Source organism: Canis lupus, chromosome 6 (assembly GCF_011100685.1).
Source record: "Canis lupus familiaris isolate Mischka breed German Shepherd chromosome 6, alternate assembly UU_Cfam_GSD_1.0, whole genome shotgun sequence".
Lineage (NCBI taxonomy): Eukaryota > Metazoa > Chordata > Mammalia > Carnivora > Canidae > Canis > Canis lupus.
The window spans coordinates 47,684,107-47,708,934 of NC_049227.1; the positions used below are offsets into that span (position 1 = coordinate 47,684,107).

The following is a 24,828-nucleotide window of genomic DNA, read 5'->3' on the forward strand; positions in this document are numbered from 1 at the left end:
TTTCAATCTATTGAATTATTTATCGTGGTCTCCAGCCTTGGGCCCAGGCCTACTTAATTATATACTAAGCAGAATTACAAATCTCTGGTGAAGGTACTTGACAAATAAGAGTGGGCTAACCCATAGAAGCAAAAAGTGGAAATAAAGTAAAAAGAATAAACATTTAAAGTGAAATAAAGCTAAAAAACATTAATTAAATTTAGTGGCTTGAGTTTAGTTTTAGAGAAGAAAAGTTAGGAAAATGGCAGAAGTAATTCCAGAATAATTTATTATGGTATAGCTTTTGTTTTTTTAACATACTCCAGACTTTCCTGAAAGTACCAATTTTATTATTTTCAATATAGCATATAATTTAATGCAACTTAATTTTTCCATTTTTGTGAGAGGCCTTATAGATAGGAAAGTATTCATTATGGACTATATAATTCAATTTTGCATCAAAAAAACTTGGCATATTCACACAGTGTATTTAAAAACTTTTATTAAGTACTCTTTATGCTCTAGGCACTGTCTTGGTTCAGAGGATACCACAACTCTTGCCTCAAGAAGCTTATAGTCAATAAGCAAAAATGATGAGAACATAGATAATGACAAGGCAAAATATGAAGTTTTAAGATAGTGAAGGCACAGAGAATGCGTACTTACACTAGCCTGGGAAAAAATTGGGAGACCTTAGAAAGTCTTTTTTTTTTTTTTTTAAGATTTCTTTTATTTATTTATGAGAGACAGAGAGAGAGAGAGAGAGAGAGAGACAGGCAGAGGGAGAAGCAATCTCCATGCAGGAAGCCTGATGTGGGACTCAATCCCAGGACCCCAGGATCATGCCCTGGGCCGAAGGCAGGCACCGAACCACTGAGCCATGCAGGGATCCCCCTTAGAAAATCTTTTGAGCTAAGTCTTGAAGGAGGAGTTAGCCAGGTCTGATGGGATTGGGATCTGGGAAATCATTCTCTATACAAAGAAGGTACAATAGTGGAGAAAGATATGATATGATCCACTTTGTTTTTTAAAAGGATTCCTGAGGGATGAGTGGAAGGTATAACATGGGCAAAATGATAAGCAGGAAATCAGGTCATCAAGCTATAGTAATCCAAGACATGAAATTTGCCTAAACCAAATTAGCAGTGTTAAGATGGAAAGAAGTAAATGAACTGAAGAAATACTAAGAACAGAATCTACAATTTTGTGTCTAATTGAATGTTGGTGGTGAGGTACAGATTTTTATCTCAGGAACTCAATATATGCAGGTGTCATTCATTGAGATAGGGCATACAGACAGAGATCAAAGGTAAAATGGGTTCTACTTTTGATGTTAAATTTGGGACATTTAAGTGAAAATATCAGGCACTTAGTTTTGTTTGTTTTGTTTTGTTTTGTTTTTTTTCAGGGACTTAGTTTTACTGAAAAGCTGAAAGTTGTGTTATTTTCCTTCTGGGTGATTGGTTTAGGGTGGATAATACGTAACAAAGTTTTTATCAATTAAATGTACTAGTAAATGTCCTGGGAGAAATGTTCTGGGAAGAATTCTCTTGATTAAAAAAAAGAAAGAAAGAAAAAGAAATTCCTATGGAGAATTCCTGCCCTTCTTTCCTGTTTGAACATTAATTTATAGGGACCTGATGCTTTGAACTGTAGACTCTCTTGACCATTAGGCAAAGGCAAGGAGAATCACAAGAAGTAGAACCAAAGACTTTTTTTTTTTTTTTTTTTAGAACCAAAGACTTGATGATATTACTAAGCAACTGGATCTACCAATTCTAGAATCATTCAACTATGGACGTAGTTTAGCTGAGATATTAAAAACGCTTATTGTTTGAGCAACTTTGTTTTTGTTATTTGCACCTGACAGCATTCCAACCTGAGGATTGATAGGTGATTTGAAGATAATTCAGTAGAATGAATATAGGTAAATCTCTAAAAAAAAATGAATTGTGATTAAGAAAGAAGAGATACTATTATTTAGATGGAGATGTGGCATCATTAAAGATTTTCTTTTTCTTATTTAATGGGAGAGACTGAAGAATATCTAAATATTAACATTGCAGGGGCAATTTCAATTGAGAGAGAAATTTAAGACAACAGAGTATCATGTATGGAGTCGATTGAATAGGAAAAGCCTTTGGAGGAAGGAGACCTCGTTCTGTGATAGCAAGGTGGCAGAGACAGATGGACAGAAAGCTTAACTGGTAGGTGACCTTTTTCACTTTTATTTCGTTTCTATCGCAACTCTTTGTTTATTGTTTTTATGTTGTTTGGCAACCAGAACAGACTTTTACGTTTTTGGGTCCTCACAGATTGAGATTTTCAGGGATTTCTCTCTTTCCATCATCAGAAGAGAATGCCCTCCACAAAAAAAGAAAGCATCATCAATATGCATGTGCCAGGTGCGGGCGAGTCTGTGCATTTGGAATGAGTCGGGTAGGAACTGATCATGTCGGTAATTGTCAAAATCAGATTTCTGTGGCCAGCTGGCTTATCGAAGCACATACTGTCCTGGAGAACCTGAGTCAAATTGGTACCAGCTGAGGAGACAGATATTGGGCTGAAGGCCAAACTAAATAAAAAGATACAAGAAAAGGACAAATTCTGAGTAGAAGAGAAAAAAAATGGAGCATACCAAAGAGTTATTTGATAGTTGTTTTTAAAGATACAACTGAAGAGGTTTGCATTTGCAGCCTCAAAGCCCAAAAAGCGTTCTCTTATTACACTCAAGGGGAGGAATGGAAGCATTTCAACTGGCTACAGTAGGAACATACCGAGAAACCTCATTCTGTTATGTACACGATTTCCATAAACTGACATTCTGCATTTACTCTTTCTTAACTAGATGATACCAAGAAATGAAATCCAAAATCCATCACTGTAATTAGCTCGAGTACACAACGACAGTATCTTCTTCCCCCAAAATTATGATTGATATTAAACTGTTACTGAACATTGAAAAGTTAATATTGATTCTCAAATGAAACAATAGATTGAAGGTATGATTTTTTATTTAAAAACATATCTCTCCTATAAGATTCTATATATAGAATTCCATGTCTTTAACATTGTTTCCAGATGTACTTCTGGCAAGCTTTTTTTGTTTTGTTTTGTTTAGCTAGACCTGTTTTTTAAACCATGTGAAAGATTATATATTACCGAACAGAACCATTTTTGAGGCTTAAGGTTGAAACAGGAGACACTAGTGATTATATCTTTAAGTGATTTCCCATTCTAGAATGGAACAAAGTGCAAGAATAATAATGACCCCACCCAAAGCTTAATTTCTTTACAAAGTAGCCAAAAAAAAAAAATCAAAAATCAAATTAATCTTTCCTTACTTTATGTGTACTGAAAGCAATGGGGAACCATTAATGCAGTTGTACATCTTTCAAAAAAGTGATTAACCAGGTATAGGGGAACTGGCAGTGTTAAAAACAAACAAACAAACAAACAAACAAACAAAAAACCCACAACCCTTTATTTGGTGTTTGGGCCAGAACTGTAAATTATTTTCAAATTATTTGCAGTGTACATTTCAATGCTCCATTGAACTAAGAAGAAATCTATTTGTTCAGCTGGAAGATGTTCCTTTTGGCACAATATCAAATTTACAAAAGCAATAAGAGAAAGTGAAAACATTTTGAACATTTTGAGTGTTAAGGAAGTAATATCATAAAACATAATACAGAGCATATTTTATAAGGAATATTTCTTTTCGGTTTTTTTATGTTTCTGAGAATGCTATACAAATTTGCTAATTAGCTGAATATTTTAAAGGCATTTGATTTTGTTATGAGACACTAATACATTGTAAATACCTTCTCTACCACTTCTACTTTTTCCTTCCTCTTTCGTTTCTACTTGACCTAAATTACTAGAATATTAAATAAATTATTTAACAATATTTTAGTGACAAATAAGCCAGTGATACCAGGCTGCAAAATAAATAAATGTGATATATGTTGGCATTAAAACAACAAAAATTTTAATTTTTTTATGTTTCCACTTTATAAAATTTATAGAAATTAAAGAAAAATTGTTAGTATTTTTTAGCAGAGTAAGTTAATGAAAAAATAAAACAGCATCTTCTATCATCTCACTACCCAACTATGATCAGTAATAGTATAACTTTTTTTAACCTTTAGCTTTACACCTAGGCTTTAAAAAATTGAAGTGCTTGGTATAATACTTTGTACATAATTCATATACTGGTGTTTCAGGAAAAATTATATCAAAGTATCATATATATTACTATACATATATAGACACATAATAATGCATGTGTATTTTATACACACACACTTATTTTTAGTGACTATGTGATAATTTGTTTAGTGAACATTTAGATTAATCATAATCTTTCACCAGCATGAGTATTACTGATAATGGTTTATAATAGTGGTACATTATTTGTAATAGTTATTGATGAGTATTATTGAAGTAGTTTTATTATTGATGAGTATTATTGATGATGTTTTATAATAGTGGTACATTATGTATAATAGTTCCCTCAAACTAGTTAAACAAATATTTATTGAGCAACTATTTTGTGCTAAGCCCAGAGGTGTTAAGACACAATCCCTACCCCAAGAAGAGTTTAACAGTGGTGAGGACTGCAAAATAAATAGTTCATTTAAGGTTTTGAAAGACTGCCATGATAGCAGGCTAAGGCATTTCTGGTATCAAGAAGTTCAGACTCCTGTAATACTAGAACCACCTTTATAGAGAAGTTTGCATCAGTTGAGGTCTGCTCTTAGAATCCACTTGTTAAAAGACAAATTTTACCCTGGTGACAAGTCCTGCTTTTTCTAAGATATGATAATAAGCTAGGCTAGTGTAAAATAGGAAGGGGTTGGTGCATTATTGGAAGTTTACCATGATGGGCAATATTCAGCCAAAACTTTTGAGGAAATCTTTCAGAAAGAGAGCTTTGTTGAAGTGAGGTTGAACTGCCTGCAATTACTCTATATCTCTGGATGCCATTATGAGCTTGTGAAACTACTCTGGGGAATTTTCTTAATTTTAATATATACTAATAAGATATAAGTTCCATGAGAGAAAGGATGTATGTATAGAACTTTGAAAGCTTTCTTGTACAAAGATGTTCAGTAAGTACATGTTGACTCTGTATGGAAAAAATCAGTCCCTATTCTAATAAGCCATTCTAGCATTCAACCTCTGGGCTTTTGATTTATGTCTCTCTCTCTCTCTCTCTCTTTTTAAAGGATTTTATTTATTTATTTGAGAGAAAGCACATATGAGGAGGGGAAGGGTGTGGAGAGAGGTGCAGAGGGAGAGGGAGAAGCAGACTCCCTGCTGAGCAGGGAGCCACAATGTGGGGCTTGATCCCAGGTCCCTGGGATCATGATCTAAGCCATTCCTGAGCCACCAAGGTGCTCCAACTTCCGTCTCTCTTAGTATTGCCTAGAAGGTGTTAAAATTAAGATAAAACCAAACCAAAACAAAACAAAAAACAAATGAAAAAAAAAAAAAACAGTTTGGTCAGACAAACAAAGCTTAATTTAGCTTAGCTTGAAGGGCTAACTTGACCTGAGTCACTTTTGGCTTATGGCTCTGAAAATCACAAGCAAAACTTAAAACTGTTTCCAAAGGTTGTTATGAGGTAGCCATTGACCAATTTCCCATCATTCAAGAAAATTCTAGTATTATGATCAATCACTGTGAAGAATAAGCAATCACTGCTATATTTATATACCCTTTATAACAATATATACCTTAGCTTCATTCCATGTTTTGGTTTGAATGCTCCCAATTTGCAAAATGTCTTTTTGGCATACATATAATAAACTTTTACTAATTACTTCTTCAGTGACTCATAGGTTTTACTTCTGTTATTTCTGAACTTTTGACAAGATCATATGCTATAAGGGCCTAAATATAATAATATTACAAATTTAGGGCCTCATTCGGGTAAAGGAACAGAAAATAGGTGAAAGTGTCATTTAAATAGACTATTCTCTTCCTGCATCACCTCAAATTTGAGAAGTTATGGAGGATTCTGTTCATGAACCTTTTCAAAATTTCCCAGAAGACCAGGACATCCAAATGAATGATGATTCCAAGTGCTCTGCACATTTACCCAGAAGGCTGCTACCTTTGCAGGGGGCTCTCTTCCTTTCCTGACTACCTTTCATGCTTCTGTTAAAAGAACTACAAAACCCGATTAAGGACTTGGGATGGTAAAGAAGTAAATTATTAGTTAAAAGTGATGACAAGTCAATAGGATATATACGTAAAAGAGAAGTCTGAGGGTCACCACTAGAATTCTGTTATGCAGCCTAAGGAGTGTACCTAGGGTCTAGATTTACTAGAGTCTCAGTTTTTGGTTCTAGTTGCTTGACTTACAGTTGTTTCACTCCAATGTTGAAATAGACAATATATGCACAAGGGCACATTTTATATATTACTAGTTTTTTGGCCCATGTGTTGGGATGTAAATATACTTGTCACATGAGTCAATCAAACTGAAAATGTTATTTAGTGGATATGTCTCATTGGTGCTATGAAAAACATGCTGTCATGTCTTTTCCACTTTACAATATCAAAACCCTCCATTTCCGTTGTGCAGCGGCTTAACAAAGGTATAAAGAACAAAATGGTCTCCCCTAATGTACTTTTTATACTCCTGTGATTCTCTAAAGAGAGCTTATTTTTTCCACTTCTATATTTTTATTAATGCTATACCCTCCCCCACCTTTTCAAGGCTAATATCTTTTTACCTTTTAAGACTCAGCTAAATGAAAATCCTTGTGCTAAAAGTCACCTCTATCAAAATATTTATGTCATTTAGTAATAATTATTTAGTGTCTGTTGCTGTAGTTAGAACATAGGTTCTGGAAGAATGAATTAAAAAAGAAGGTCACTGAATGAAAACAATTTGAAGGTCTAAACCCTGAGGTCTTGAATATGTATTTGTATGTTAGCCAGTCTAGACTTCAATTTGCTCATGTGTTAAAAAAGTACATTTCAACTTGAATATCACATATGTAAATGATGGATCGCGGATCACTACAAGTCAGCCATTAATCTGAAATAGCAGAAGTCATGCTGCCAGTTAATGTCTACAAAGCCTTTACTTTGCATTATATTTGAAATAGGAAGAGAAATTATTTTTTCTTTTTTTTTTGAAGTTAATTCTATTAGTAAAGGATTGCTTTTTATTATATACTACTTAAGCTTTACTTTTTGGTTTTGTTATCTTTCTACTCAAATTTCTTAATTTGTATCCAAATATGATCAGATATTTCCATTTACCATCATTAATTAGCTCACATTCCCTACTCCTCTTTGAATAGATATTTAATTACATTATTTAATACTTGGAAATTGTGAATGTGGTTATTGTTCTCAGAGTTCTACTTTCTTTCCTTGATTCCAAACAAATCTTTTCCAATTTCTCAAAGACTTTTGTGTAGCTAAGAGAGCTTATCTTTAAGGGTTTTTGTTTGGCATAATTATTTACTCCAAATATTTCTGAAAACTCATCTTCCTGACTTCACCTTAAGTTCTGCAAGTCTGAACTGTAAAGAAAGCAAATGCAGCAAAAAACAACTGTATTTGCACAAGAACATTGAGTTATTTAAGATACTAACCTATTTGGGCATGTGTAAAATGCCACAGCAGTTGGCATGCTTAATTAAAGCATTAAGAGTAAATGGAAGCATTTAGATTTATATATCATTTGAGGAAAGTAAGTAACTCAATAGTCACTGAATAAAATTCATGAAAAACAGCTTAATTATATATATTTTTTTCAGCGACAAGACAGGATGGTTTATTTAAATTTTAAAATCCCATTGATATTTCAGCAGGGAGTCTATGAAACTAATAAATTAGACTATTCACATAAGAGGAATGCATTCAAAACAGTTCTGTCAAAAAAAACAAAAAACAAAAAACAAAACAGTTTTGTCAAAATATGTTGATAGCATCACTAATGGATAAAATTAATTAAAAATAAAAGTTACAATATAAGCAATATTGAATAAATTATCTATTACAAAAATAAATTGTATCCTCTCCTCAAAAAACAAAAAAGAGACAACTTTGAAAATGTTAAGTGTACTAAAATTACTTTTTTTAGGATTTTATCTGGAATATTGTTATGTATCTATAATACTAAGAAAACACTTTTAATTAGCTTTTAAAATTTAAGTCCTAATTGTCCAGTGAAAGGACTTTAAATAGCACATTTCCTTGATTTCCTAGAACATTTTCCTTCTTGTATAATCCTTAAACACTTATTCTTTAAGAGTTACCTTAAACATACTGCCTCTGAAAATGCTTTTTGACTTCTTCAAGAATAATTAAACATGATTAATTTCTAGATTTGATTACATCAAAAATGTCATAAAATAGGGATATACAGTAAGAGTCTCATATGAGAGGTGGAACACAGATGTAAGTGAAATAAGAAAATTCAGTACTATTTTTGAATATGCTGGAATCTTTTATTAATTATTTGCTGTATGACTATGGCCAAGTTAATTAATCTTTCTGAATTTCTGTTTCCCCATCTTGATTTGGGAAAGATAATTTTAATTACTCTCTAGAGTTCTTGTGATGCTTTAAATGCATTAATCTCTTCTCTTGCCTAGGAAAAGAGATGGGACTAACTCATTTTATTATCTGATCTGATTTGAAGTTGGTGAAATGTATGGTCTGTGCTCTTGTCATGGGTGTCCCATAAATCCCTCCCTCTTCCTGATTAACTAGACCTTATCCCAGGGATGCTCTGAACTCAGCTGCATTCTCAGTTTAGTACTCAACAGTTTCTATTGCAAGGTTATCATTTAATATAGAGGTTCCATGGTGGGCCAACCTCCTTTAAATTCTCAGATATCTCTGTGTTTCACAGTGTGATTCATTGGGAACTCTGGATTGCTCCTATGTCATGCACAATGGGAGAACTAGGGTTTAGAATGTCTTTTTTCTAACCCCTACAGAAAAATTAACTTAAAATTAATTGGATAAAAGGGCATCTGGGTGGCTCAGTTGATTAAGTATCAGACTCTTGATTTCAGCTCAGGCCATGATCTCAGGGTCATGAGATCAAGCCCCGAGTCAAGCTCTGTGCAGGGCAAGGAGCCTGCCTAAGATTCTCTTTCTCCTCCTATCCCCCGCCCACTAACTCACCCTCCCTCTTTCTCTCTCTCTCTCCAAACAAACAAACAAATTGACTGGGTATGTTGCCAAAATAGATTAAGATAAGAGTCATTAGACTTAGCCTATTTAATCTATGTTTGATATAGAATCCCTTTTGGGATCCATTACTTTATGAGTAGTCATTATATTCTCCAAAATATTATTTAAAATGCTAATGATTGATGTAACCATATAGTATTCTTCTCATTTTTCTCCATAACTGCAAAAGATACCAAGAGACATAGCAGCATCAAACGTCTGTTAAATGTTAATAATTTTAATAAGAAATATTAATTTTATGGGGCGCCTGGGTGGCTCAGTTGGTAGAGTGACCTACTCTTGGTTTTCTCAGGTTGTGATCTCCTGGGTTTTGAGATTGAGCCCTAAGACTAGCTCCATGCTCAGTAGGTTGTCTGGTAGAAGATTCTCTCCCTCTGACCCTCCCCCACTTGCACTTGCATTCTCACTCTTTCCTTCTCTCTCTCTCTATAGTAAATACATCTTTTAAAAAAGACATATTAGTTTTAGCAGTATCTTTATTGGACCTTGGGATGAATTGTTTAATACCTGTTACTCAAAGAACATTTGACTATCCCTAAGTTTTGTCCAACATTTACATAGTGTTATTGACTGAATATTTTTTGTCCCTCCAGAATTATATGTTGAAAATCTAATCAGCAAAGTGACAATATTTGGAGATAGGACTTTATGGAAGTAATTAAGATTAAATGAGCTCATAAGAGTGAAGCTCTGATCCAATAGAATTAGTGTTTTGTTTTGTTTCATTTTGTTCAAAGACACTAGACACCAAGGAGGGAGTTCTCTCTTTCACTCTGTGCATGTGTGTGTGTGACTCTCTGTGTCTCTGTCTCTCTCTCTCACACACACACATACATACACACAGCAAAATTGGCATATGAGGAAGCAAGAAGAAGGCAGCTGTCTATAAGCCAGGAAGAGTTTTCACCAGGAAATGGATGGATTAGCACCATGATCTTGGCTTTCCAGCGTCCAGAACTATGAGAAATAAATTTCTGTTGTTTGAGGGACCTAGTCTGCAGTATTTTATTATGGCAGCCTGAGTAGACTAAATCACATGGTAGCGATAATTTATTATAAAATTTGTAGCAATGCTGATTATAGATAATTATATACCTTATTGTTCACATTATTTTATTAATCATATTGTAGAAAAGTAAAAATAAGCAAAATATTTAAAAAATAACAAGCATTATTCTGATTTCTTACATGTCTAAGTACTTATAGAAACACTATTTGGCTTATGGTAGTTTTTCCCTTAAAAAAAGTTGCAATTTTGTTAGGCACGATAGACATAAGGATGATAAAATTATAGACCAGTGTAAGAAATTAAAATTCCCACTTGGAAAATTTTGTGGGAAGTGGTCTGACACAGGTGTACATAAATCCTTTTTTGGTATTTTTATCTACTAATTCAAAGTTTTTCCTTTCTGTTCTTCACTGATAAATATTCCTAGGCTAACAAATACCTTAAAACTGTGTGCATTCTTTAATTGCTTTTACTATTATTGAGGAAAGCAGTCTGATTAGACAGTGGCAAGACATGAAAGATATACTATACAATCAGGTGGTATTTGCATTTTAATTGAACTGACTGAAGGAAATAATGTTTATTTCAGTAGAACACATTTTTTTAAATTTATTTATTCTAGAGAGAGAGTATGTAGACGCAAGTGTGGGGAGGGACAGAGTGAGGGGGAGAGAGAAATTTTAGCAGACTCCTTACTGAGCTTGGAGCCGACTTGGGACTTGGGCCTTGAACTTATGACCTTGAGATCATGACCTGAACAGAAACCAAGAGTCAGATGCCCAACCAACTGCTCCACCCACAAGTCCCCCAGTAGAACACATTTCTATTGACATAATTTCAGCATTGTGGCAAATAATTTGTGGCCAAAAAGTAACTCCTGTCTATCTTACCTATGCCTATTCTTAAGTGTGAAATCTGATGGCGTATTACAAAATGGACAAATTCATAACCTTAATCACAAACTTTGACATAATAAAAGAAAAAAAATCTAAGAGAACTTCATGCAAGAATTGCATGCAAATAAAATTTGCTCTAGTTTTTGAAGATGAGGTAAAATATGGCTAATCAATGAAAAAAGTAAAAGGAAAGCAAAGTCACTCCAGAATGAATGAGCCAGACAAATCTGGGGATAGTCTTCAAGAATAATTTAAATATAAAATATTAATTTAGCAATATTTTTTATTTGCCCTAGGTGCTTCTCCTGTGTCATCCTCCTCTACTCCTCTAGAATGGTCATTAGTTTTCAGATTAAAAGGAGAATTTTTTTCTGATAATTTTGTTAAAAATCTCAAATACTAAAAATGAGTCTAAATGCTTATGTTTGGACACTGTTGCTTTTGTTTTCAAATACAGTATGTGAATCACTGGAATAAAACTAAGAAGCTGGGTTGGCTTTTAAATATGAAAATCTAATTTCTAATCATGGTCCTAATTCAAGTGAGTGTGTGACAGATGCACCTTAAAACTTATCAGCTCAACAGGAAGAAAAAACAACACTACTCTGATCTTTTTCTTTTGAAACTCACTCTGTATATTTTTGGCTCAGATCAGTCCACTCTGATTAGCTTCTATGAATATTTCACTACTCGTACTTCATAAAAAAGAATATTTATAATTCTATAGATAGTAGGGTTATAAGTACAAAAGGTAAAAGCCATATTTCTATAGTTTTGATGAGGGATAGAAGCACAAAAATGTTCACCTTTAGCCCAGAAGGCTGAACTATAGCCTGTATAATTCTAATAAGGATCAAATATCTACAGGTTGCTACATTCTGAAAGAGTGTCATGACTGACTATATATCTCACTGATAGTTAATATCAAATTGAATGAAAAGCACCAGAGAAATATTGCAAAAGTAGTTTTACAAGTAGAAACTTGAAGGAGACATTTGTGATCTAATACTCCCTACATGTCCTTCCTCATAAACACTAAGCATATGAGCACCAACTTCATACAGCAAAAGTTCAGCTCTTTCTGCCCACGGGTCCTGTCCCCTGCTATAATAAAAACATCTTTTTTTGCACTGAAAACATTTCAAGAATTCTTTCTTGACTGTTTGCTCATGGCCCCACATTGGTTTTATTTCTAAGAAGTCCATCTGGTCTCTTTTTAATAGTTACCTATTATTAATTTATGGCTATTTTAGCATCTCAATTAAAATTTAAAACTCTAAGAATCCATTTCCCTTTATATAACCCCTTTATCCATCAGGGTTTAGATGTTCCTTCATCTTGGTCTTTCTATTCAAAACAATTTTGATTTTGTTAAGGATCTTTTGATCCTTGCTTGATTATTCAAATTGATATATAACAGATGATGTGGGTTTTGTTTGTTTGTTTTTTGAGATTTTATTTGCTTATTTGACAGAGAGAGCACAAGTAGGGGGAGCAGCAGGTAGAGGGAGAGGGAGAAGCAGGCTCCCTGTTGAGCAGGGAACCTAATGCGAAGCTCGATCCCAGGACCCTAGGATTATGACCTGAACAAAAGGCAGACACTTAACCCACTGAGCCACCCAGGGATGATACTGAGGAGAACAGGAAGTTTTCATGAGTTTCTAATGTAGTTGTTCATGGCACTAACTGCTCGTACATTGGCCTTGTTGATCCTTGTACACACACACACACACACACACACACACACACACACACTCTTCTCATTCTTGCTTCAGAGCCTTTACACTAACAGTTTTCCTTGGACTAGAATGTTCTTTATCTGCATGGCTCTCTCCTTCATTTTTTTTTGTTTTGTTTTTTGTTTTTTTTTCAATATTATCTCCTCAAGAAGCCTTTCCTGACTACACTCCCCCTCACCACAGTGCCATTTCATTGATAGGATCCATCTCCTAGTTTATTTTTCTTTCTCTCACTTAGCAATATGTAATTGGAGTATAAAAGTTGGGTTTATTCATTTAATATGTGTTTCCTTACCAGAATGTATTGTTTAGTCTGAAAAGCAGTATCTTTGCACTCTTTACTATAAGATTCCCACCATGTGGCATACTATCCCATGCATATTAAACACTTAGTAAATATTTATTTATTAAATAAATTACAAATAAATGTCCCACTCACCTCCTTATCCCTGTCCCCACACAAAGATACTGAATGAGAAAGCTGAACTCCGGGCTCTGTAAGTGCATGGATCTTGTCAAGAAGCAAGCTTTTCTTTCTGGCCTTGGTTGGGGAAGGTTGGACAGGCTCAGGCTCTCATTTATTGCAAAAGTAAGGAGAGCATGGTTAGAGCTTTCCTATCTATTCCTTCCTTTCTGCTCTTTTTTGTGGTAATCTAGAATTACCTCAAAACTCTATTCTCCTTAAATCTACCCCTCTCCCACCAGGCAGGACAATTTCTCCCTTTGCTCAGAAACCAATTCTCGAGGCTGTGCTGGGAGACATAGAGATAGGTAGTCTTATTTGCTCTATAACCAATCCTTCATTTAATTACCCTATGTAATTCAGTACTCCTTTGTTTTATCTATACCACCTAGCTCTTGAATGCTTCTCTGGGAGGTGCTCCCAAGTGGCCTTCTGACAATGCTTTGAGAAATAATAATTAAATAAGATGAGCAATCCCCTAATAATTACCACTTCAATATACTTTCTTAGCATTTTTTTTTTACTTTCTTAGCATTTTATTTTTTTAAGGATTTTATTTATTTATTCATGAGAGACACACACACACAGAGGCAGAGAGACAGGCGAGGGAGAAGCAGGCTCCATGCAGGGAGCCCGACATGGGACCCCATCCCGGGTCTCCAGGATCACGCCCTGGGCTGAAGGTGGCGCTAAGCTGCTGAGCCACCGGGGCTGACCCTACTTTCATAGCATTTTATTTTATTTTATTTTATTTTATTTTATTATTTTATTTTATTTTTTTCTTTCTTAGCATTTTAAAGGGCTTTGAGGGGAGAAGAAAATAAATATGCCCAGTCTCCAATCTTGGTCTCGAAACAATGATATTTTAAATCAAGAGACTTTTAAGAGTTTACATTTTTACATAATTTCTCTTATTAAGATCCTCGGATACTTAGAAACTATTTCAGAGTGCTAAATTAACAAAATTATTGAGGCTTCTTTACTTCCGTATTAGTTTTCCAAATTCTTCCTGTATTAGGTTACTAAGACTCAGCCTGCAAAAAAAATTCAAGTTAACTTCTAAAAGGAAATTGCATCTTCTATGGAAAAAAAAAAAAAGAAAGAAAGGAAGAAAACAAAAGAAAGAAAGAAAGAGAAAGAAAGAAAGAAAGAAAGAAAGAAAGAAAGAAAGAAAGAAAGAGAGAGAGAGAGAGAAAGAAAGAAAGAAAGAAAGAAAGAAAGAAAGAAAGAAAGAAAGAAAGAAAGACTAACCTAGAAAAAGAATGAAAGCAAGCAGTACTCAAACCCCTTAAATATCCTCAAAATTCTACCTCTCTCTGAAAATCCAAAATCCCAATACATACATTTCGGAGGCACAAAGACCTCTCCCATAGCTCTTTATAGGCCCTATCCACAAAGTCTAGGAAACCTCTGCAGGCATAAATACAATCAAATTTACAAGCCAAGCTAGCAAGGGGATGGAAAAATGCATTATGCCTTATCCACCCCAGATTGAAATATGTGGTTTTTCTTCTTTTAATGATCTCAATAATCCTGTAAATTAAACAATTCAACATTAAAATCAGTGAGTTCAATTATTCAGATTTGCTGTCTTTCTTTCTTTCTTCTTTCTTTCTTTCTTTCTTTCTTTCTTTCTTCTTTCTTTCTTTCTTTCTTTCTTTCTTTCTTTCTTTCTTTCTTCTTTCTTTCTTTCTTTCTTCTTCTTTTCTTCTTTCTTTCTTTCTTTCTTTCTTTCTTTCTTTCTTTCTTTCTTTCTTTCTTCTTTCTTTCTTTCTTTCTTTTCTTTCTCTTTCCTGTCTTTCTTCTTTCCTCCTTTTTTTCTTAGATTTTATTTCCTCTTTATTGTAATGATGTGTCATTGACAAAGTCAGAGTAGCCAGAGTGGTAAGATATGGTGCTAACAACACTTTTCTAATTCCAGCATTTGCCCTGGACAAAGGACTACCCACATGCTAGGGCCTTCTTTTGGAGAAAGAGACAGTAGAAAATAAGTCACTTTTCAGGTCCCTCCCGCACCGACCCACTTTTCTAGGGTTGGGCTCTAGAGGGCTTGACCCTCGTGGGTGGGTAATGAGTAATGTGGCATTCACCTAATTTTTGGACTTCTGCTCAAATGTAGGTGTTGTTCAGTTGATAAGTTCTAAGATAGGCTTTCTTTTAGAAGTCTCTTTCCTGCCTTATATTTTTTTTTCTCCTGGGAGAAAATAAAGCTGAGAAAACAAAATTTAAGAGGTCAGGAGCTAGCAGCTGTGAAATCAGCCACAAAATTCTTACAGCAATGTGCAAAAAAATGTCTCTTTTTAGGTTTCTTTTTAGTTCAATACTATTTTCATCATTCAAAAAAAGATAAGAAATACCATAGAGAATTAAAAGTTATAAAAATCAACATATTTTTTCTTCATTACATCACTAGAACTTAAGAGCCTTTAACTCAAAAGTAGTCAGTCATAAACTGAACCTTATTAATTATAAGAAAACATCAGATAGTAAAATATGATTTATCAACATAGCAAAATATAAGGCAAAGGGGATAGTTGCCTCCTATAACAAGATTTTTTTAACTTGAAACCAAATGTCCAAATCATTCAGACACATCCCAAATTGTAGTTTTTGGAGTTTGATAGAGCTAAGTTTGATTCCCCAATTGATCACTTATTGAGTTGTGCAATCTCTGAACATTAATTTTCTCATACTAAAAAATGGTAATAAAACTTACCTCACAAAGTATTATCAGAGTTAAATGAGGTAATATATGTAGGTCATGTGATCGTAGTTAAAATGCTGATGACATTGAAGCTCACAAGTTAATTTCAGAAGACCTGCGTTTAAGTATCAACTGTGTTGTAGTATTATGTACTGACTTGGAGTCTTTCCAAATCTTTTTGCCCAGACCTTTAATTTTTTTTTTTATTTTATAAAATTGAAGCTAGGGCTAAAGTTATATTTGTGAGGATTAATTAATGAAGCTTATTCATTCATTTAAACGGTATTTATTTATTTATTTATTTATTTATTTATTTATAAATAAAACAGCGGAACCAAAAGACACCTGCCCACATTAAGCTGAGATTCTAGTATCTTTACCAAAATTTTACACACAGCAGGAATTTATTTAGCATGAATAAAGATCAGCTCTATTGAAAGAGAATTATAACTCTTCTATTTTACTCAGAATATTATAAAGAAGAAGGAAGGAATCACCAAAAAGATCTTTTCTTAATTCCAAAGCTTGTCTTCAGTTAAAAAAACAGGTTGACAGGGCAGTCTGGGTGGCTCAGCAGTTTAGTGCTGCCTTCAGCCCAGGGCATGATCCTGGAGACCCGGGGTCAAGTCCCATGTTAGGCTCCCTGCATGGAGCCTGCTTCTCCTTCTGCCTGTGTCTATGCTTCTCTCTCTCTCTCTCTCTGTGTGTGCGTGTGTGTGTGTGTGTGTGTGTGTGTATGCTTCTCATGAATAAATAAATAAAATTAAATTAAAACAGGTTGACACATTTTGTGGAAGATTTTTTAAAGAAGCAATGGGAAAAGACAAAATAAATTAGGTAACTTTGAAAAGTGCATATGAGAAATTCAACTTATTGGCACTGTTTTGGTAGTGTTAGTATGTCCATTGCTTTCAATGAAGATTACTTCTGGAAAATAGGATTCCAAGCCACAAAAGGATTCATTATTTTTATTTATTTTAGTGTTTCTTAGCAGGTTGGGGAAGTTTGTTTAACATGATGTTTCTTCACTTTCTACTTTGGATCTGTTTTGCAGAATTTGAGATTACTATAGGAAATACAATATATTAGTCATTTTCTAATTTTTTGTTCACTGATACAATGGTAAAGTATTTGCAGTTTTTATCCTCTTATTATCAAACATACCTTCATAGTAGCTACGAGTATTCACATATGCATATTAATTAATAAACTGATTAAAAATTCCAAAGATTACAGTTGATTAGAGTTTGTTTTTTATATTTGAAATTAGACTTTTAGAAATAACTGGCTTGCCAAGTTACTTTTATTGCTCACCTCATATCGAAAGCTCCATATGCATATTGTTTACATTCAAGAAGAAATACAAATTATTTTGAACTGACTGCTGTGTTGTAGGTTAGTGAATGAACTATTTATTAGCAAAACCACAGTATAAATGAGCCTAAAGGAAAGTATGAAAAATTCTATGGGACTTTAGCCAAAGAGGTTTTATCAGGAGAAGAGGAATGAAGTGAGGCTAAGGATACGGATGTTGCTGTAAGATTATATGTAATTACAATAAGTAAAAAAAAAAAAAGTGGAGGAAAAATCTTAAAACTTACGTAAATTTAAAAAAAAAATTATTTATTTATTCATGAGAGACACAGAGAGGCAGAGACATAGGCAGAGGGAGAAGCAGATGCAGGACTCGATCCCAGGACTCCAGGATCACGACCTGAGCCAAAGGCAGACGTTCAACAGCTGAGCGACTTGGGTGCCGCAACTTATGTAAATTTTTATACTATCTTTATTATTTCCCCGGACCAATCATTGGTCTGCAAATAATGTATTATTTGTGGGTTAATGGGTAAGATTTTTGAGGGGGTATTTATTTTATGTTGGTTCCCTAAATTAATCATATACTTACTCGCTCCCATTTTTTCAGGATGGCTGTGATAGATACAACTATTCATACATATTTACTCTGACAAGAAAGTGTTTTTCCTCCTATGTATAAAAACTGTCACTGTGAATTTAACCTCATATTATATGTTTTGTAAAAAGAAATTACCTTTTCTAAATTTAATTTTAGTCATTGTATTTCAACATTTCAAGCAAATTAATATCTAATTTAGCCATTCTTTCTCATTCTATTTTTTAAATTCTACCTTTATGCTTCTGTTCATCCTTAGGCATTCAAGCTCCTATTTAAAAAAATATATCAGACACACACACACACATATATACAAACACATATTTTGGTGCATTATGGTTCTCTTTCTCTTCACAGCCATATTTTTTAAAAGTGTAATCTTTACTTTCTTTCCACAACCTTACTTTCCACTCTTGACCAGGATAATTTGCTTCCCTTTCTATCATATGAATAAAATTGTTCTCATCAAGGTAAATGATGACTTTGTTGTTGCTAAAACCAATGGAATCTTTAATTCTTTATTCTTACTCATATAATAGTATTTAACAATTTAATAATTTCTTTCTTAAATCAACTTATTCTGCTTTAGCAGGCTTGTCTAATGTATCTCCTGTCTTTGTGGTTGCTGTCTCAGTTTCCCTTAAAACTGAATTTGTTTTGGGCATCTCAGAGCTGTATCTTTGGCACCTTCTCCATCTCCTCTATATATTTTGCTAGAAGATTAAATCAATTTGCCTGTCCTTAATCTCCATCTGATGTCATGGTGCCTCCCATATCCATGCTGTAACCCAGACCTAAACATCCAAATGCCTTCTGAATATTTCTTCTTGAATATCTCACAGTTGCCTCTGCGTAGTATGTTCCAAACTGAACTTTTCACCTTCTCCTTACTCCGCCACCTACCAAATGACTCTTCTATTTTCTCTACTTCTGCAAATAACATTAACATCTGGCATTTCCAAAGCCAGAAATAAAGACCTAATTTTGACTGCTCATTTTTCTTTCATCCTCAAATCCAAATAATTAACTAGTCTTGCCATTCTTCTTCATTTTCATTGCTACTATGTTACTCCCAAACACTATCATCTCTCATCTAGGTACTCTAACAGTTTCCTAACTTGTTTTATTAACTCCCGTCTTGTCTCCTCCAGCTAATTTTTATAGCAGAGTTGCACCACTCTTTAAAAACAAAAATCTGATGTCATTTTTAAAAATTAAAACCTGTTTGTTGATTCTTATTTTATTTAAAATAGACTCCAAGGGTGCCTGGCTGGCCGAGTTGGTGGACTATGCAACTCTTGATCTCGGCATTGTAGGTTCGAGCCCCACACTGGGTATTGAGATTACTTAAAACCTTAAAAAAATAGAATCTAAATATAAGAGCATAGTTTGCAGGTTCCTTCATTATCTAAGCCCTGATTACATTACTGATCTCATATCTTACCCTTTCCTACTTACAGAGATATTGCTATTTACTCTTAGGTATACACAGACCTATGCATTCACTATAAACACTAGAGGTATTAAATTGCTTTTAGATTCCCAAAGCACCATACTGATATCTTCATTTCTATTTTCACCTATCATCTACTAACATTTAGACTCTCAATTAAGTGGCTTCTACCTCCCAGAAGTATTCCCTAATTCCTTCTGTCTGGGTTCAGAGTTTTTATTTTATGTTCTTAAACATATTCTCATAAGTCCTCATGCAGGGATGCCTGGGTGGCTCAGCGGTTGGGCACCTGCCTTTGGCTGGGGTCATGATCCTGGGATTTCAGATCGAGTCCCGCAACGGGCTCTCTGCATGAAGCCTGCTTCTCCCTCTGCCTGTGTCTCTGCCACTCTTTCTGTGTCTCTCATGAATAAATAAATAAATTTTTTTAAAAAGTCCTCATGCAGACAACCATTGCTTGTTTTAATTGCCTATATTTTCCCACTAGACTATAAGCTATGACTATCTTATTAATTACTCCATCCATGAACCAACCATAAATCCTGGGAGTCAGTACATCTCAATACATATTGATTGAATGTAAAAGATACATAATTAATCAAGCAAATAGTCTTTTGTTGCTAATGCATACAAATGAACTGTAAATAATATTTTATTATTTTATTTTTTAAATATTTCATTTATTTATTCATGAGAGATAGAGAGAGAAAAGCAGAGGCATAGGCAGAGGGAGAAGCAGGCCCCATGCAGGGAGCCCGATGTGGGACTCCATCCGGGGACTGCAGAATCATGCCCTGGTCTGAAGGCAGATGCTCAACTGCTGAGCCACCCAAGCATCCCTGTAAATAATATTTTTAAAATATAATTGTATTTAACTTTATTTAAAGGCAGTACGTGTGCATTGTGAAAATCTTGTCAAATCCAGACATAATGCTTAAAGTTATATTTACTGCAAATTATAACACATAAAAATAATAGCAATTTTTGAAAATCGATCCTTTATTTTTATACAATTCAGAAAATGATATATTTCTAAGTTGCTTTTCTATATTATTGTGTTCAAATTTATTTTATAATCTACATAAATGTGGTTTGATTTCTTTGAGAATCAACAATGATGCTATGTTCACTTTTTCTGATAAAGATTTAGAAATAATAAATTCAGTGAGACAAATCCTTTTATAAAATGTGTCTAATATGTTCAAAATATGTTTTAGCTATTCTTTAAAAAGAAGAAGGTGGCTCTTTTAAAAATAGCTTCTCAAAGCTAGCTTATTAAATGCTAAGAAATTCCTAATTGGCAGCAATAGGGAATCATTGTTGTATATCATTGTTGTATACTGAAGACATTGGTCAGGACAGTTAGTAGCGATTTCTGTGGTAAAACAAATGACATTATAAAATTTCTCTTCAGTATCATTGATTTTGTCTTTATTTATCGAGATCGAGAGAAGCAGAGACATAGGAAGAGACAGAAGCAGGCTCCCCTGTGGGGAACCCCATACGGGACTTGATCCCAGGACCCCAGGACCCTGGGATCACAACCTGAACTGAAGGTAGACACTTAAGCACTGAGCCATTCAGGTGCCCCTGATTTTGTCTTTTAAATGGTTGGCCCTAGCATGGCAAATGTGTTGAAATCATCATTTGGGGCAAATAAAGCAGGAGTCCCCAGGGTTAAAAAGTCTCAAATTTAGTCTTTAAGGATTAACTGGATCATTTAAAAAATATAGGTTTCTGCACTTTATCCTCAGAGATCCCATACTGATAGGTTTGTGGAAGGCCCAGTAGTGCTCATTATAGCAGGTGCTTGTACAGATTTTGGTGTAGGACATATCTGGGTCATACTTTAAGAAACACTGACATGGGATTTGGGCCTACACCACCTGTGGACTTTTCATGTGATCTCGACAGTTTTTAACAATGTGATTTTTTTTGTTTTTAATAATATAAATATAATAATAATATAAATATGAGCATGAAATATAAACAAACTCCTTTCATTTTTATGGAAAATGCATGTTTTACCTTTAGAAATATTGTCTTATGTAATAACATTTTTACTTGAAAATGGTTAGGTTTTTGTTGCTGTTTTAAATATTTTATTTATTTATTTGAGAGAGAGAGAGAGAGAACAAAGGAGCAGGAGCCATGGGAGGGGGAGAGAGACAAGCAGACTCCCCGCTGAGCAGGGAGCCCAATGCAGGACTATCCCAGGACCCCGAGATCACAACCTGAGCCAAAGTCAGATGCTTAACTGACTGAGCCACCCAGTTGCCCTCCAAAAGGTTAGTGTTTGGACCCACACTGCTTTTATACCCTGAGGCCTTCCCATATTAATTTTTTTTCCCACCATACAGCTACTTCCATACCTGGAGGCTCATGTAAAATGAAATGGGATTTTGACTACTGAATACATGTAGCTAGTGTCTGTATCTATCCTTTTATTCCCACATAGCATTTCACTACTTATAGGCAGTTTGAATTGAAACATGTCATTTAGGTAAATTCAGACATCCCATTCATAAAGAGATTTGTTGTAAAACATAACTGATATTCTAGTACTACAATATAAAATTTGCTTAAACTCCGTTCTAATATTGCACTTTAAAATCCATTATAAATTGCAATTATAGACTATCGGTTTTCAAAATAGTCAAAAGCACACGTTTGAAAACACAAGCTTTATTTCTGGCCTCACCACTCATGTGACTTTGCTGAATTCTCTCAGACTTCTTTACTTATTGTTGATATATTGAACAGTTATGAGCATCTTCTCATTTTTTGCTGATATCAGTGGGTTTAAAAATGAAAACACAAAGACCCCTTGCCTTGCCTTCCTTTCAGTGTTTACCTGAAGATCAAATAAAGTAGCTTTATAAACTCTAGTTCCACATCAGTACAAAATTCTATTTTATTTGCTCTAAGTACACAAAAATGATTTTCCTAAAAGTTGGTTTTGTAAACTTCCTAGATAAAACCACACAATGGACAAATGTGCTTTAGATAATAACTTTCAAAGCTTTTAAAATCTCTCTGTAATGATCTGCTGTGTCCCTGGTCCCTGCATACTGTTCTTCTTTGTTAAAATTGGTGCTTAAAACTAAATTTTCCTCAGGTCCAAACTAGAATCTTTTATCTTGACAATGTATCTAGCTCACTTCTGAGAATATGCCATTGTTAATAACTGCTTTATTCTCATTAAAATCTCCTGCTAATTTCCATTCAGTAATACACAGATTATTTTCCTTCAAAACTCATTAGCCATTCCTTATAGGTATCTTATCATGAAATCAAAACTGTTAAAGGTGATGAATGAGGGATCCCTGGGTGGTGCAGCGGTTTAGCGCCTGCCTTTGGCCCAGGTCGCGATCCTGGAGACCCGGAATCGAATCCCACGTCGGGCTCCCGATGCATGGAGCCTGCTTCTCCCTCTGCATGTGTCTCTGCCTCTCTCTCTCTCTCTCTCTCTCTCTGTGACTATCATAAATAAATAAAAATTTAAAAAAATTTTTTTTAAAAAAAGGTGATGAATGAATTTTAAAACCTATTCAGGGATGTTCTAATATGCTTGTATGTGTGTGTGTGTGTGTGTGTGTGTGCACACTTATGTATGTGTATTTGAGCAGATCCATGCATTTATGCAATAGCTGATATGTAGGAACCACATTTTCAAATGTGTAAATGTAATTAAATGTCCTTCTATCCACGTAACATGAGATATCTGCTATCTCTCATCTATTTTACCTAAAACTGCCCTGACCATAGGTCACTACTGATGGAAAATCTCCAGATTGTTCTGTTAGCATATGTGGCCATGCTCTGAACCATGCTATAATAAACCTGATCTTAGCTGTTTGGAACAGGCAAGATGACATGGCCAATAGAATCTAACCTATTGCACTAGTACATGAGAATATATGATTCCAAGTCAGTGGTCAAGCAAAAGTATATATATATACTCACTCTTGGGAATTCAGAATGGAGATCCAGGGTAGGATGAGAGAGGGTCATCAAATTGATCACAGAGTGGAAACATACAGTTTAAAAAAATAGAAAGAAGGAGAGAGAAGCTGTGTCACCAAAATGGCAGAGTTCTGCAACTCATGCTTTGAAGGTATTTCAAGAGATTGTGTTTACTAAGACTTCAATGAATCTTGAATGAATCATTTCCCATTTTTCTTTTTGGTGGGCTTGACTGCACTATAGTTACTGTATATGGTTACTACACTATAGTTACTTTTCTCAAGAGGTATAATTGAGCTTTTCCTGGGTTCTGGGAAGCCTCAACTCATGACTGAAATATTTGTTTTCTCATGTCAACATATATCTATATAATAGAACTCCCATTATTTGAATTACTCAAACTGCTTCAATGTTCTTTGGTTCCAATGTTCTTTGGAACCAGAAGAGCTAACACAGATTCCTAGTGCGGAAAGAACTGTGATAAAATCATCTCAATTGGAAACTATTTTTCTTGCTTTTCAGAGTCATAAAGAAAAGGACCTCAAAGAAAAAAGTATTATATAAAATAAAGGATTTATGATTGTATGGACTTTATTTATTTTAAATCATCAATGATGTTCCGTTAGCATCATTCACAGTTTTGGCAGTCTGGTTTTGAATAACACTAAATAGTTCTCTATGTCTGGACTGACTTGGGTGACCTGATTATTTTAAGCAGAATATTTAAGTAGATGGATTATAACACCATTTATACAACATGCACATGTTCATTCATTATGTATATATTTGTGGCCAAATAAGTTTTTTTTTTTTTTCCCCCAGCACAATCTACTTTGACTGGCTAAAGACCAAAATAAACCTTAATTTATGATTTATCATTCTGCAATTGGTTATCGCAATGGATGCTTTGGTAGATTCCCTAAACTCCTTCCTCAAGACCATCCAGCAGTTACTGGAAATAACAGCAACTGACCACACAGAGCTCAATCCCTCAAGAAGAGTTGTGCTCAGCTACAAGGAGCTGCTTTACCACAGGTGACTAGGGGCAATCCATGGCCAATGACTGCCTAATGAAGGGATACAATGGCCCTGCCTCAAGTTGGGACAACTTTAAAGGCCCACCTCATCTCTAGAGTTCCCAAGAGCATTGGCTGAAGTCTGAGATGCAACTGCATTACACGTTATCTTGTATCCCTCTGCCCAGGCCCTGTCATCACTTGTTCATATGTGTATGTTCTACTAGAGGACCCCATAAGCAACCTATGTGAAATTGTCTGTCACTTAATAGGGAACTCATTTTTCTGATACAGAAAAAACTTAGGTCCTGCATTTTACAAAAATATGAGATAAAGGAATTTTCCTCCTTGAGTTTTGAAAAGAATAATCTGAAAAAGCTCAAAAACACAACGAAGAATAATTTCATCGGGTTTATGAAAACTTCTCATTTTCAATACAATAAATATCATGAGATAGAAA

At 34.4% G+C, this 24,828-nt stretch overlaps 1 long non-coding RNA gene across 1 annotated transcript; it reads left to right on the top strand.

Moving 5' to 3' along the window:
- The first annotated feature begins 1,778 nt into the window (after positions 1-1,778).
- On the top strand, positions 1,779-24,828 carry LOC111096511. The gene is made up of 4 exons (XR_005360409.1): positions 1,779-1,906; positions 2,046-2,186; positions 2,828-2,981; positions 24,175-24,828. It is a non-coding gene; the product is annotated as an uncharacterized LOC111096511 (long non-coding RNA).